This window comes from Bufo bufo, chromosome 1 (genome assembly GCF_905171765.1).
Source record: "Bufo bufo chromosome 1, aBufBuf1.1, whole genome shotgun sequence".
Classification (NCBI taxonomy): Eukaryota; Metazoa; Chordata; class Amphibia; order Anura; family Bufonidae; genus Bufo; species Bufo bufo.
In genome coordinates, this window is record NC_053389.1 from 141,885,068 (window position 1) to 141,901,543 (window position 16,476).

General features: G+C 47.9%; 1 protein-coding gene across 1 annotated transcript in view; it reads left to right on the plus strand.

Annotated features, from left to right (window-relative positions):
• The first annotated feature begins 8,914 nt into the window (after positions 1–8,914).
• The window catches only part of LOC120999190 (zinc finger protein 569-like), a 73,523-nt gene continuing 65,961 nt past the window's right edge, over positions 8,915–16,476 (plus strand). The window contains exon 1 of the mRNA XM_040430065.1: positions 8,915–8,991. The gene's annotated coding sequence lies outside the window, so the exon portion shown is untranslated. The remainder of the gene's footprint in view (positions 8,992–16,476) is intronic.

Genomic DNA, 16,476 nt, shown 5'->3' on the forward strand with positions numbered 1-16,476 from the left:
ATAACTCAATGGAGAGAGGTAAATGATCGGATAAAGACCTATCCTCATATTTCATACACTTTATATATTTCAGATAGTTTTAATTTATCAAGGCTAAATCTATCCAAGACATCGACCTCCCAGATTTGCTAACACAGGAATATGCTCGTTTACCCTTCCCTAAATATCCCCATATACCGGTGTAACGGATCTCCTGGCACCCCGACCGGGTACCTCCGTCGATGGAGGCTCCCAGCGCTTCCCAAGGACTCCAAGCACTCCATTTGACACCGTAAGCACTGCAGACCCCACGAACCGCCGAAGCTTGGTTGAGGTCTCGCCGTCTCCTACCCACCCTGGACCTACGACAAGGCTCCAGGCTCCAGTGGGTGAACCTCTCCTAAATCCAGAGAGCAGGAACAGCTCTTACAAGAGCTAGTAGTTATAGCCAGGGGAGTATAGCAAATCTTCAGCGTATAGCAATCCCCCAGTGTTGATCAGTTACCCAAACACCAGCCTCAACATGATGAAGGGTAAAACAGGAACTCTTTATTGAACACACAAGCATTGACTTATACACATTTTCCAACAAGGTTACCAGCCACAGGGTTTTGTAAAAACAACCAATAAACACATAAAATACAGTAAAACACTCCCACACAAAATCCTCCCCTCTGCCTGTGATACAATTACCTTACACGGGTTAATGTAATCATCACAGGCAGGAGAATACACAATGTCTTCTGTCCTGGAGACAACCGAGGAGTAATTCAATTATCTCTCAGGACAAATCTCAATCGCCAATACACACGTGGAGACAATAGGACAGACATCACTACTCAAATATACAATGTCCCACCCTTTACAGTACACATAGACATTTAACATATCCCAAAATGGCACGAATTAGACCAGGGGTTCAAAAGTTTAGCATGGGCTGATGAGAGGGCCCATAATCCTGGGGCAAGAGGGTGGCAAACAGGCCCCTCCAAAACCCAGTGGCGAGGTTGGTTTCGCCACACATCTCCCCCTCCCAGGGAAGACTAACCAGATACCTGACCTCACACCGGTCGTTTTCTGAGTTAGTTTGGCAGTCCACCCACCACCAAATACTGGACCTGTTGAATTTAGTAGCCTGTCTCTGTCCAGTGAGTCCACCAAGGTTATGTTGGTAACTGGTACTCCCGGTCTCTGTGCTGCTCTCTGGCTTGGAGTGGAGGTTGCTTTGTGGGCAGCGATCAGCGGTACTCTGCCCTGGTGCCAGCGCTACCACGGAAGAAGCCTGGTTGTTGGAGGGGGAGACCGACTGTCTCCCCTTTGGATACCCAGCTCTGCTGCTGGAGGGGGAGACCGACTGTCTCCCCTTTGGCTAAACAGCCCTGTTGCTGGGGGACAGGACCGACTGTCCCTACCCCCTGTGCTGTAAGTGCAGAGACCACGGTCCCATCTGCACGGTTGTGGGGCTTACTGTCTCCCCCTGGTAAGTTAAGCTGCCGCTGGGGAATGGAGACTGGGCTCTCAATTCCCAATAAATCACATGGCCGCTGGGGAATGGAGACTGGGCTCCCAATTCCCTGTAAATCACACGGCCGCTGGGGAATGGAGACTGGGCTCCCAATTCCCTGCAATTCACACTGCCAATAGGGAGAGGGGGTAGCAAGCTCCTCTGCCATACATATTTCCAGCCTCTGGGGAGGAAGACCGACTGTCTCCGCTCCCAATACAGTGTCCTGTTGCTGGGGAAAGGAGACTGGGCTCTCTATTCCCTGTAGGACACTCTGCCGCTGAGGAATGGAGACTGGGCTCCCAATTCCCTGTAAATCACACTGCCGCTGGGGGACAGGACCGACTGTCTCTGCCCCCTGTAACTCAGCCTGCCGCTGGGGAATGGAGACTGGGCTCCCAATTCCCTGCAGGACCGGTGGAGAGACCTCGGTCCCATCTCCACCGGCCATCTGGGTTTCTTCCCAGTAAAGATCCACAATATCCTCCCAGCTGAAGGGCTCTGGACCTGGGTCTGACTTCTTGCTGCCCTGCTGAGCCTTCCCAATGGAGTGGAAGAGATCTCGGTAGTCCTGCTCCAGTTCCCACTCCAGGGTTGCTAGGTGAGCCAGGTCTTTCTCTACCTCATGGGGGTCATCCCAATCCTGCCTAGCCTCCCTCTCGTAGAAAATGTCCTGAAGTTTGGACTGTGCAGGGCTCCCGAAGTCAGGCTCTGCAAAGGACTCCGATAACAAGCCAGGACCATCAAACTCCTCTCCCTCTGGCTTGTCATGCTCAGCTGTCCAGGGTATATACTGTGCCATATACCACCAGAGCGCCTGGTAGGCATCCTCCAGCCATAGCGCCTGCCATACCCGGTGCTCTAGTTCCTTCACCCATTCCTCCAGGGGCTGCTCTCCCAGGAAGGGCATCCGCAGGGCCACTTGCTTCTGCAATCGCTGCTCTTCACTGGGGAGACTCTTGCCTCGCTGGTATTGTACATTATCCAGGGCCTGGTACCAGATGCCTTTCCTTAATGCATCCCGGCCATCCAGGTCTTCCTCATCTGTATCCCCAAAGGATTTGAAGGCTGCATAATTTACCTTCCGTGAGCGCCTCTCTGTACCTCCAGGGGAATGTAAAACGTCTCCTTGTAAAGATCCTGTTCTGGATCCCTGCGCCAAGTGAGCCCTGTTGGTATTATTTATGATTTGAATCACTGCCTCCGGTGCAGGATTTGGCCCCAACAGGCTGATGAATAATCTTAGTTTCCTCTCCAACTCACTGTGCTCTGCGTCTTCTCCTTCCATGCTGCTGTAGCCAGGGGCGCTGTACGGATACTAGCGTTGCCCTCAATATACTCCACGAACGGTGTCTCCGAGCTGCTTCTCCTCACACTAGGACGCCATCCCACTGCTTGCCACCAATGTAACGGATCTCCTGGCACCCCGACCAAGTACCTCCGTCGACGGATGCTCCTAGCGCTTCCCGAGGACTCCAAGCACTCCACTTGACACCGTAAGCACTGCAGACCCCACGAACCGCCGAAGCTTGGTTGAGGTCTGACGTCTCCTACCCACCCTGGACCTACGACAAGGCTCCAGTGGGTGAACTTCTCCTAAATCCAGAGAGCAGGAACAGCTCTTACAAGAGCTAGTAGTTATAGCCAGGGGAGTATAGCAAATCTTCAGCGTATAGCAATCCCCCAGTGTTGATCAGTTACCCAAACACCAGCAAAACAACCAATACGTACAATACAGTAAAACACTCCCACACAAAATCCTCCCCTCTGCCTGTGATACAATTACCTTACACGGGTTAATGTAATCATCACAGGCAGGAGAATACACAATGTCTTCTGTCCTGGAGACAACCGAGGAGTAATTCAATTATCTCTCAGGACAAAGGGAAATCGCCAATACATACGTGGAGACAATAGGACAGACATCACTACTCAAATATACAATGTCCCACCCTTTACAGTACACATAGACATTTAACATATCCCAAAATGGCACGAATTAGAAAAGGGGTTCAAAAGTTTAGCATGGGCTGATGAGAAGGCCCATAATCTTGGGGCAAGAGGGTGGCAAACATGCCCCTCCAAAACCCAGTGGCGAGGTTGGTTTCGCCACAACCGGTATCCACAAAATCAGATTTCTGGCAAAAACGGGACAAGGGAGACCTTTGACGGGGGATATACTTACCAATAACACAGTTAAAATCCCCTGTCACAATGACAGGGCATTCAGGCCACTGATCCATAAAAGTTAGTAAACAGTTAAGTACATAAAGAGAAAAATAGGGAGGAATGTAAATAAAAGCTAAAATGCATAATTTCCCAGATAGGTTTCCATAAAGAAAAACAAATCCCTGCTTGTCGGTGGAGGAGGACCGGCAGACAAAATCAATCCCTTTATGAATTAATACTGTTACTCCTCTTGAATGGCTAGTGAAAGTGGAATGGTAAGTCTGCGCGGCCTATCCCCCACCGAGTTGAGGAATCACCCAATTAAAATGGGTCTCCACTAAACTGACGATCACTGGAAGATGTCTCCGAACTCGATCACAAACTGCCTGTCTTTTTAGTTTATCACCAAGACCCCGAACATTCCAGGTTAGGATTCTAACTGACATTAATCAGAAAAAAAAAAAAAAAGAAAACAGTTCCTACCTCTTCCCCCCACAACCTGGGAGACGCATTGCAACCCACCCCACAAGCTATATACCTCCCCCCCACCCCCAACCCACCAGCTCTTGATCCGCCACCATCTTAGGACAGATCTCTCAACTGAGACCACCTCTCCTCATCCCCCCCCCCTCACCCACCACAATGAAAAAAGAAAAGAAAAAAAAAGGATCAGATGTTATTCTGATCAAGCCAATCTACCACAAGGTCAGGAGTATCAAAGAAATGAGTCCCAGTATAAAAAATGATCCGCAATTAAGCCGGATAGACAAATTAATATTTGATGTTTTTTCACGAAGTCATCTCTTAACCTCGGTATAAGGCTCCATTCACACGTTTGCAATTTTGTTCCGCAAAACGTACCCATTCATTTCTATGAGGCCTCACGATGTGCACTTCCGGGTACACATTTCCGTTTCCGAAAAAAATAGAACATGTCATATTCTTGTCCGCAATAGCGTACAAGAATAGGCATATTCTATTAGTGCCGGCGATGTGCGGTCTGCAAAATGCGGAACGCACATTGCCGGTGTCCGTGTTTTGTAGATCTGTGGATCTGCAAAACACACACGGATGTGTGAATGGACACTAACTACGTCTCTTTTCTTGAATGTTCTTAGAAAAATCAGAAGAAAAAAAACCTATTTCCATTATACAGAATAGGGGGGCACTTTCTTGCCCTTCTCAAAATCATGTCCCTGTCGCGTGAAACAAGAATCTTCACCAAACGTATCTGCGGGTACCTTCCAGGAGTTAATTTACCCCCTGGAACCCGATGGGCCCTTTCCACAAAAAATTATGAAGAAAAATGCTCCCTTCCAAACCTCTCTAAAATGAAATGATGTATCATATCAGCAGGATTGTCCTTTCCATGCTTTCTGGTAGGCCCACAATTCTGACGTTACATCGCCGAGACCTGTCTTCCAAATAGACCATCTTTTTTTTTAAAGATGTTATCCTCAGATCTCAACATGGGGATTTCCATTTTAAACACTTTAGCGTCCTTCTCCAGGACCTCCACAGTATTTTCTATGGTAGTTACTCTATCCCGTATTTTGGAGACGTCATCTCTTATCAGAACCACATCGGTCTGGATTGCCCCAAGTTGAATTGATATGAACTCTGAACTCTCATTCAGTGGTGAGGATTCATCTTTGGACAAGACATTTACATCATCTCTCTCTATCCCCACCTTCTGGATGTAATGATCCAATACTTCTATTCTAGATCCGCCTTTTTTTCTACATTTTTTTTCCTCTTTCCCTCCTTTCTTCTCTTTTTCTTCTCCTCTCCTTTTCCTCCTCTCTTTTTTTTCTCTCCTCCCCTTCTTTCTTTCTTTTTTTTTCTTTTCCCCTTTCTTCTTCCTTTTCCTCCCCTCCCCTTTTTTACCTTCTTATATTAATTAACAAGGGGGGAAATGCCATAAGAAATCTGATCAAAGATTACAATAATAGAAAGGAAAAAAAAGCAAAGAAAAGGGGGGAAAGCAAAATAAGTCCATCCAGAGTAGGACCAGATCCGGTCCGATAGGATATTCAAAGGAGTAACGAATAATACAGACGCTTGTTATGATGAAGCAAACACAGGAGGGACGGAGAATAGACAGAAGGAAACACGAGAGAGGATGGATCAAACGAACAAGCCATGGAGGACACAAAACAGCGTATCTCCAAACCTCAATCCTGGGAACGGCGGGAGGGGGAGGAACAGGGAGCGGAGAGGCAAAGGTGAACAGGGAGAGACCGGGGACAGGAGCCCTCCACGGAACGCCAGATGGAAGCAGGCAGTCACTGCACAGAGACGGGGAGAATTTCAAACGGTCCGGACGTGTATCAAAATTTAACAGCGGTAAGGCCCTCGGGTCATTCAGAGTGGCAGATAGGTTACACGGCGTGGCAGGTGGAGAGTGAGGAGCGAGGCGCAAAGTAGCGTGACTACGTCATCGCGTCACCCCTAGAAAATTGCTCGTCATGTTTTTAGGATGTAATGCGTATAGAAGCGCACTATGACCTGATGCTGTGCAATGTCAGCTCACAGTGTAGTGCAAAGATCGGAGGCGTCTGCAGGAGGAGAAGAGCGAGAAGTATTTTTTATATTTTTTTGTGGTCCTGTCACAAAAAAGGGGACCGAGGGGGTTCAGGAGGGTGCGGGCGTTGAAAAAGTTGCTGTGGGGACAAGTCAGTTCTATTTACGCCACTGTGCATGTCACCAGAAAGATCGTAACCTGTTTTAGAAAATTCTTGGAAATCACAGGAATAATTACTGTGCTTGACTTGAGGATGATCTAATGCATATAAAGCAACTCTGTAGAGAATGCTCGTGTCCCGTGAAATGACATCACTACCTCCACCAGACCATTCCACACGTTGAAAACTGGATAACACATCCTTTGTGTCCTGCAGGAACCTGGAGACCCTATGAAAAAGAGGCTGCAAGAGAAGATCAAGCCATTCACAGAGCCTCTCACTCAGGGATCTAATACTGGACATGATGGGCTGCTTGGTGGAGGGTTGACTTTGGGAAGGCATGCATGGCAGGGATTATGTGGTCATCAACACAAATGTACGTTCAGTAAGGACCTCCTAAGGCCAAACCCTCCACCACGAGAGACCGCAATTCTCCCTGAAACTATTTGAGGGGTTTGAAGATAATCTACAATAAGCATCCACATACCTCAACAGTGACATGACCTGAGAATGGGGTCATCTAGGACTACCACAAGCCCTCGCCCACCCTTTTATATCCTGTTACGGAAGATATCTTTGCAAAGGTATGTAGCCAATTGTATTTCTGTCCACTGTACAATTGGAAATAATAAACTTTGTAATATATTACACAAAAACACCTCTTTCTCCACTTTTGAGATTTCGGTCCTGCTCCTAATGAGGCTGGAATAAGCCATCACTTTATGAATGGTGGTGCTCTAACCTCTTAGACCTCCACCGATCCTAAGGATGAAGGGTCCGCAGCACTAATATATTAAAACTGCAGCACATCTCCAAGTGACTGAGATCTGCTGCAGAGTGCTGCTGTGCAGGGAAAAACTGTGATGGGAGACGTTCATTCTCAAAGTTCCCCACTATCATAAAGTCACTTTATGAGATTGTAATACCCCTTTAACCCCCTAAAGGCGGAAGTTGTGCCTTTAAACATAGCTTGTGAGCGGGCATCATAGCTGTCAGGTGCCTGCTGGTTTACACAGCAAACTCCCAGAGGCAATGTCTGTGATTGGCAGTCAACTGCAACCGTGACATCTGAGAGGGCTTTCCTCAGGAGCGTTGAGCTCCCCTGAGGAAGTATCCCGTTATGGTCCGTGGTTGCGAAATCCATAACGGGATACTTCGATAACCCGAACCCGAACTTTAGACGCCGAACTTAAAACACAAGTTCGCTCAACACTACTTCTGAATGCTTCGAGGCCTGCCACAGCAATGTTCCTGCCTGCAGCAGGGCTCCGTAGGAACATAATGAAACTCAATGGTAAATCAATGCAGTCTATGGGATAAGTGATCCCTAGGAGGACTTTAAAAAAAGTGGGAAACAAACGTTTTTAAAAAAAATAAACAATAAACTTCATCAGCACCACCGTGTCCCAAAATGCTCATACTATTAAAATATAAATGTATTTATCTCCTACGGTGAAATAAAAAAAAAAAAATCAAATGGCTGATTTGCCACTTTTTCATTGCTTCACTTCGCAAAAAAATTGAATATAAAAAGTGTCCAAAAAAATCACACACACTCCAAAATAGAATCAATAAAAACGGCAGATTTCTAAACAAAAAATGTATTCTCACACAGCTCTGTAGATGCTAATTTAAAAAAGTTATGGGGTCAGAATAAGGGGATGCAAAAAAATAAAATATACATTTTTCCAATGTTTTTATTTTTTTTAAGTATTAAAACAAGAAAAACGATGTTGTGAGATCTGTGTAATCTTAGTGACCCTGAGAACAAAGGGAACAAGTCTGTTTTGCCGCATAGCGGAACGACGTAACAACAAAACCCATAAAACTGTGGCAAAATCAAGTTTTTTTTTCCCCAATTCCACCCCATTTGGAATTTTTTTTTAGCCCCCCATCACAGGGGATGGAATAGTAAATGAAGTCATTAGAAAGAACAACTTGTCCCAAAAATATCAAGTCCTCACAAAGCAAATCAAAAAGACATTTTTGAACAGGGGACCCTTCTCTATTAACCCCAAAATGGCATAATAGGATTTCAGATTTTTTTTTTTAAATGCCTCAATTGTTCAAAGATTAAAAAAAATCCTGGCAGACAAGGCCGGGTGGGAGATCTTTTTGGCTTGAAGGACATTAAGGTTTCATCACAGAACTGGCAGAATTGCCTTCGCCCCAGTCTATAGTTTCCCAATCGATGCTTGAAGACAAGATTAGGTTAAATGAAGGGAACAAGGATGATGACAAAATCTGGTAATAAAAATTCCCCCAAACGTGTCATTATGGTAATTTGTGAGGATAGGGTTTGGCCATGATGAGTGACAGACGTGTGCATAGCCACACACACAGCTTTCCCTAACTATCCCATACTTCGCTCCTATACACGCTGTTATACTGGGAGTTCAGTCCGGGGAACATCACTCAAGATCTCACCACACGGACTATTTTTTTTCTGCACGGAGCATGGCTACACACTGACGTTAGTGACGTGATCGCAACACACCCAACGGCTAGCGTTGGGCGAATCACCGAGCTCCCGTGCACGGGCAATGGGCGGAGGGATCTCTATTCCCAGAATGTGGATCCGGTGTAGGTGAAGGATGCAGCTGGGAATGTTGTGCGGTGGCGGCGGAGGCTCCCGGACTTGGTGATGTGCGTGCAGTAAGTATGGCCTGCTACTTGTCCCGCTACTTCCCTGCCTTGCGCTCGGTGCCCCATGGGTACACTTTACCTCAGGGCCATAGCTGTTGGTGAGCGGAGTGTGGGAGATGTCAGGCCCCGCCCCCGCCTGCTGCAGAGACAAGGCCCGGGTGTCAGGAGCGGTGTGTCTGCACTGGCCGTGTCACTGAGGAGCATCCTCCTGACTGCGAGCATCAGCAGCCACATAGCTGTCAGCCCGGACTGTGACACAGGCTGCACTACTGCTCCTCTATACGTGTCTTATTATATCCCCTATATATTCTATATCACCCCCAACTGTCCGAGACTGCACTACTGCTCCTCTATACGTGTCTTATTATATCCCCTATATATTCTATATCACCCCCAACTGTCCGAGACTGCACTACTGCTCCTCTATATGTGTCTTATTATATCCCCTATATATAATAGTCATGTGTATTCTGTATCACCCCAGCTGTCCGAGACTGCACTACTGCTCCTCTATACGTGTCTTATTATATCCCCTATATATAATAGCCATGTGTATATTCTGTATCACCCCCAGCTGTCCTAGACTGCACTACTTCTCCTCTATACGTATCTTATATCCCCTATATATAATAGTCATGTGTATTCTGTATCACCCCCAACTGTCCGAGACTGCACTACTGCTCCTCTATATGTGTCTTATTATATCCCCTATATATAATAGTCATGTGTATTCTGTATCACCCCAGCTGTCCGAGACTGCACTACTGCTCCTCTATACGTGTCTTATTATATCCCCTATATATTCTGTATCACCCCCAGCTGTCCTAGACTGCACTACTGCTCCTCTATACGTGTCTTATTATATCCCCTATATATGTCATGTGTATATTCTGTATCACCCCCAGCTGTCCTAGACTGCACTACTGCTCCTCTATACGTGTCTGCTTATATCCCCTATATATAATAGTCATGTGTATTCTATATTACCCCAACTGTCCGAGACTGCACTACTGCTCCTCTATATGTGTCTTATTATATCCCCTATATATAATAGTCATGTGTATATTCTATATCACCCCAACTGTCCGAGACTGCACTACTGCTCCTCTATATGTCTTATTATAGACTATGATTTTACTTGAAAGATTATGTTCAAAGGCCATATTAAAACAAATTGTGGATGGCACTGTTATGGGGGATCTGTGGAGGGCACTGTAATGGGGGGGGGGGGGGGGAATCTGTGGATGACACTGTTATGGGGGGGGGATCTGTGGATGACACTGTTATGGGGGGGGGGATCTGTGGATGACACTGTTATGGGGGGGGGGATCTGTGGATGACACTGTTATGGGGGGGGGGATCTGTGGATGACACTGTTATGGGGGGGGGGGATCTGTGGATGACACTGTTATGGGGGGGGGGGGGATCTGTGGATGACACTGTTATGGGGGGGGATCTGTGGATGACACTGTTATGGGGGGGGATCTGTGGATGACACTGTTATGGGGGGGGATCTGTGGATAACACTGTTATGGGGGGGGATCTGTGGATGACACTGTTATGGGGGGGGATCTGTGGATGACACTGTTATGGGGGGGGATCTGTGGATGACACTGTTATGGGGGGGGATCTGTGGATGACACTGTTATGGGGGGGGATCTGTGGATGACACTGTTATGGGGAGGATCTGTGGATGACACTGTTATGGGGGGGGATCTGTGGATGACACTGTTATGGGGGGGGATCTGTGGATGACACTGTTATGGGGGGGATCTGTGGATGACACTGTTATGGGGGGGGATCTGTGGATGACACTGTTATGGGGGGGGGGGATCTGTGGATGACACTGTTATGGGGGGGGGGGGGATCTGTGGATGACACTGTCATGGGGGGGGGATCTGTGGATGACACTGTTATGGGGGGGATCTGTGGATGACACTGTTATGGGGGGGGATCTGTGGCTGACACTGTAATGGGGGGGGGGGGATCTGAGGATGACCCTGCTATGGGGGGGGGGGATCTATGGATGACACTATATAGCATCTTCTGCTATATGTGTCATCCACAGATCCCTCTCCCCATAACAGTGCCATCCACAGATCCCCCTCCCCATAACAGCCCTGGCCCCGCTGCTCACAGCAGTATTCCTTAACCGGCAGTAACTTTTACTTTAAATCACCGCATCTTTATTACCGTACAATGAAGCTCCAGTAACAGGCAGAGCGGGCGGCGGCGTAACGTCACTTACTCACATGACGCGCCTGCTCCACCCACTTCATGAATGAAGCAGGCGGAGCCTGCGCATCACGTGAGTAAGTGACGTTACGCCGCCGCCCGCTCTGCCTGTTACTGGAGCTTCATTGTAAGGTAATAAAGATGCAGTGATTTAAAGTTCAAGGACCAGAAGGCATAGCGCCTGACCGCCCGCTCCCGCCCGTATAGCAACGAATCGGACGATTATTCGATAACTGGATTAGTTGACAACGAATCCCGTTATCGAATATTATCGATAACGTTGATTAATCGTTGCAGCCCTAGTCATAGGTGTCTTCTATATCACCCCAACTGTCCGAGACTGCACTACTTCTCCTCTATATGTGTCTTATTATATCCCCTATATATGTCATAGGTGTCTTCTATATCACCCCCCAACTGTCCTAGACTGCACTACTGCTCCTCCATACTGCTGTACGGGTTTTATTATTATCATCTTTTTATGTTGTACAAGATCCTCCTATTGATAAGTTATATGTATATTCCATAGCTAGTTGTGTATTATATGGAGCTATACTATGTAATATATATATATATATATAAAATATAATATAATTTGTCTATTTATATCCTATGTCATGCCGTCCCCAACAGCTATATGTACCCTAATTCTAGTTATAATGCCCCTAATTCAGGGCTCGACAAATCCCGGGCGCCAGGTCGCCATGGCGACCAGGAATTTGGTCCTGGCGCTTGGGTATTTGTCAGCCCGTTTTCAAAGATGCGCTCTCGGCGCGCACCATGGTTTCCTGAGCGGCACAGTGGAGGAGAGGAGTCCCTCCCTCCCCACTGTGCGCGGCTGCCGCTGGCCACTAAGAACAGGGTAGGAGGAGGAGGGGAGGGACTGTGGCCACTGCGCCACCAATGAATGTGTCGGCCATATCCCGGCCCCTATGACTGCACGCTGTGATCCGCGCGATTAACCCCTCAGTTGAGGGGTTATTCGCGCGGATCACAGCGTCCTGTCAGAGGTCGGGGGCCGGGTTCTTCAGTCTCGACTCTCTGCATTGGTGGCAGTGGGCAGTTCCGATCGGAGTCCCAGCAGTGTAATGCTGGGGCTCCGATCGGTTACCATGGCAGCCAGGAGTCACGCTACTGAAGTCCTGGCTGCGATGGTATGTTAGTGAGCAGCATTATACTCGCGTGCGCCGTGGCCGCCGGGCGCTCTTTCTTCTGTCTGTGCGGCTCATTGCTATGCTTATAGCATTAACAATGCGCCGCACAGACCTATGAGAAGAAGGAGCTCCCGGCGATCACGGCGCACGTGAGTATAATGCTGCTCACTAACATACCATCGCAGCCAGGACTTCAGTAGCGTGACTCCTGGCTGCCATGGTAACCGATCGGAGCCCCAGCATTACACTGCTGGGACTCCGATCGGAACTGCCCACTGCCACCAATGATATGGGGGGGGGGGGACCCTGTGGCCACTGCCACCAATGATTAATACTGGGGAGGGAGGCAGGGTGGGTTTGTTACCAGAGGGGGCTGATAAGAGGGGGGGGGGGGGGGCTGATAAGAGGGAGGCTGGAGGGGCTGATAAGAGGGAGGCTGGAGGGGCTGATAAGAGGGAGGCTGGAGGGGCTGATAAGAGGGAGGCTGGAGGGGCTGATAAGAGGGAGGCTGGAGGGGCTGATAAGAGGGAGGCTGGAGGGGCTGATAAGAGGGAGGCTGGAGGGGCTGATAAGAGGGAGGCTGGAGGGGCTGATAAGAGGGAGGCTGGAGGGGCTGATAAGAGGGAGGCTGGAGGGGCTGATAAGAGGGAGGCTGGAGGGGCTGATCAGAGGCTGGGGGGGGCTGATCAGAGGCTGGCTGCCATGGTCAGCTCCCTGCTGTTGTGTGCACAAAGCACAGGACAGCAGGGAGAGTGTAAAGTCCTATTCACCCTAATAGAGCCCTTAAGGAGGCTAATAGTTATTAAATAAAGTAAAAAAAAAAAAAGTTTGAACACCCCCCCCCCCCCCCCCCCCCCCCCCCCCCCAAATATAGAAAACGATATATTGCGATATACATGCTTAAAATTATATCGCAATATAGATTTTATGACGCGGCTCCGCCTGGCTCCTAACTTTTTTAGCTGGCTCCTAGATTCCAAGGAAATTTGTCAAGCCCTGCCCTAATTGTCCAAGTCATCCCTAGCTATAACTAGGTGTCTCATGTGCCATACGCACCCACCTCCTGTATATAATGGTTATGTGTGTCCTATAGCTCCCCCAACTGCTACTTTCACATCTGCGCTTTCCCTTTCCGCTATTGAGATCCGTCATTGTCACAGTATTGTCCAGCCAAAATCCGGCATTTATGCTGGAAACTGATTTCATTGCAGTCAGTGGGGATTTGTCTGACAGCACCGGGTACAGTGAGCCCCGGCGCGCTGTTCCTCTGCGGATTTCATAGCGATACTGTGTGCTTTTTTTTTAAAACGGATGAATTTCATTTGGCTTTTTTGGCAAACCTCTGCAGTACCCTTAGAATTTATTAAGCCGCCCCCCCCCCCACCCGGGTGCCATCAGTGTATATAATACCCCCTAGTATAAATAATGCCTGACCTATTGCCCCCAGTGTCTATAATGCCCCCATAATTTATTGGCACAATTCATCTTGCCCGCAGTCGCGTGAGACTTCGGAGAATTACTTCGCTATTCCTATCTGCGTATTTAAAAACAGTTTAAATTTGGAATCCAAAGTTGCTTTGCTGCCGAGGTCCCAGCCGGTACCAGAGCCCACCTCGAATTCCTGTTATAAACAGTTTTTCAATAAGCAGATAGGAATACCGAAGTAGTTCGCCGAAGTCTCACGCGACTTTGGGAGAGGCGAAGTTTGGCCCCGCAGAGCCAATACATTTTAATGCTGTACGGAAACAGCATTAACAATAAAGTTTTTTAACTAATCAACTTTGGATCTATGATCACTCATGCCTATATATAATGCCCCCACCCCACAAGCAGCCTTGGGAGCGAGTGTTCTCTCCTGTGCAAGTGCGACTATGCTGCTTCCTAAAGCCTGCCTGGTACTGTCTGCCCCTCCCCCTCTCTTAAAGAGCCACCTGTCACCAGCTCACATTTGGTATTTTTGTGTGTTGACAACTGCTTTCATGTATGAGGCCAGGTTTCTGTTGTGTGGTCACAGGCTCGTGGCCGTGGACCCCCCTTCACCTTTGTCACTACTGCCCCACACTGTGACTGAGTCCAGCACTAGTGATGTGTGAGAGATGGAGATAGGCATAGCCTCGTTTATAGTGTCATGTGCTCTCCACCCTATGGTGTAAAACTACAACTCCCAGCATGAGCAAGGCTGCACCTTGAACACGTGCTGCAGAAGCTGTCATTGCCTTTCATGTGTATTCCTCCTCCATGCTGTACTCACCAATCTAAGCACCATCTGCTGTATGTCCTTCCTGGATATAACCGAGCATATCATTTGTGAGATCAGATTTATAAAGTGACAGACCCTCCACTGCGGGTATCACAGAACAGGAGAGAATGCCATGCCGCAGGTGCCAAGGGAACAGAACAATTAGCCCATGTAACACTAGTCGTCCTGGCCCGACACGCACTGTGTGTAGTAATTATGCTGGGAAAATGGGAATACAATCAGGGACAGCGTCTCTTCAAAGTAATCTGTCTACTACTAAGTGCAAAGAGGAACCCCACCCACCTGTTATATAGGTTAGGCCGCCTATCATTCTTTAAGGGACCCTTAAAGGATGATAGGCGGCCTAACCTATATAACGTGAAAAAAAGAAAAGACGGGTGGGGTTCCTCTTTGCACTTAGTAGTAGACAGATTACTTTGAAGAGACGCTGTCCCGCAATGTCCGTGGTGCATTGCGGATCCGCAATACACCCGTCCGGCACCCCCATAGAACTACCTTTTCTTATCCGCAATTGCAGACAAGAATAGGACATGTTCTATTTTTTTTCCGGAGCTGCGGACCTGAAGATCGGGGCCGCGCTCCGGAAATGCGGATGCGGAGAGCACATAGTGTGCTCTCCGCATCCATTCCTGTGCCATTGAGAATTAATGGATCTGCACCCGTTCTGGATATTGCGGAACGGATGCGGACCCATTCCACAGACGTGTGAATGGACACTTAGGGCTCATGCTCACGACCATGCAGTTTTTTGCGGTCCGCTAACTGCGGATCCGCAAAAAACGGATGCCACCCATGTGCCTTCCGCAATTTGCGGAACTGAACAGGAGGCCCACTATAGAGATGCCTATTCTTGTCCGCAAAACGGACAAGAATAGGACATGAATCATAATTTTTGCGGGGTCACGGAACGGAGCAACAGATGCGGACAGCACACAGAGTGCTGTCCGAATCTTTTGCGGACCCATTGAAATATACGGAATCAAAATATGGTCCGTATACAGAACGCAAAAAATGTTTGTGTGCATGAGCCCTTAGGGTTACTACACATGGGTGCAGGTTTACAAAGAAAAATTCATGAATTTCCGTGCGCAGTTCTATGTGCTTCCGCACGTGTTAAACACGTTATGCGATTTTGCATTAGATCTCGCCCCTGCGTTGTAAATATTGGACAAACAGTTGACGTGCTGCAGATTTCAAGATCCACACAGCAGGTCAATTTTTACATGGAAAGAAAAAGTGAAGTGTACATGAGATTTGTATCACTCTGCGCACGAGAATCTGCGCAGAAGCCGCAGCGTGGGCAGGTACCTAAAGGAGTTGTCTGTCCTATGGGCGGCCCAGTCCTCAGAAGCTGTGCCCAGTTATGGGGTGGGTGGTGGGACGCAGAATTTATCATGAGGGGAATATTTGAAGTCCGTTTTGCCTTACTCTGCATTGGAGCACTTTATGCCACATTTATCAAATGTCGTGTTGTCTGATAAATTTTGTCTTTATGTTCACATCTTTATTTCGGAAATCCAACAGCCTGATCTGGCGCAGATGTCGGCCGGACAAAAAAAAACTTACATGCGTATCCCCGAACATCACCACGTGTACACTCTATCTATCTTCACAGAGGAACACAGTAATTTCACTAAGCACGTCACATTTTGGGGTCGTTATATTGATGATATTTTAATTTTTTGGGAAGGCACTAAAGATGATTTCCTACAATTTGTAACAATCATCAATAATAATACAATAGGTCTTAAATTTCCAGCTGAGATAGATGAAAGAAAGCTGAACTTTCTTGATCTGACTCACCCTGCAGCCTGATGGGAGTATACTGACAGAGGTATATAGGAG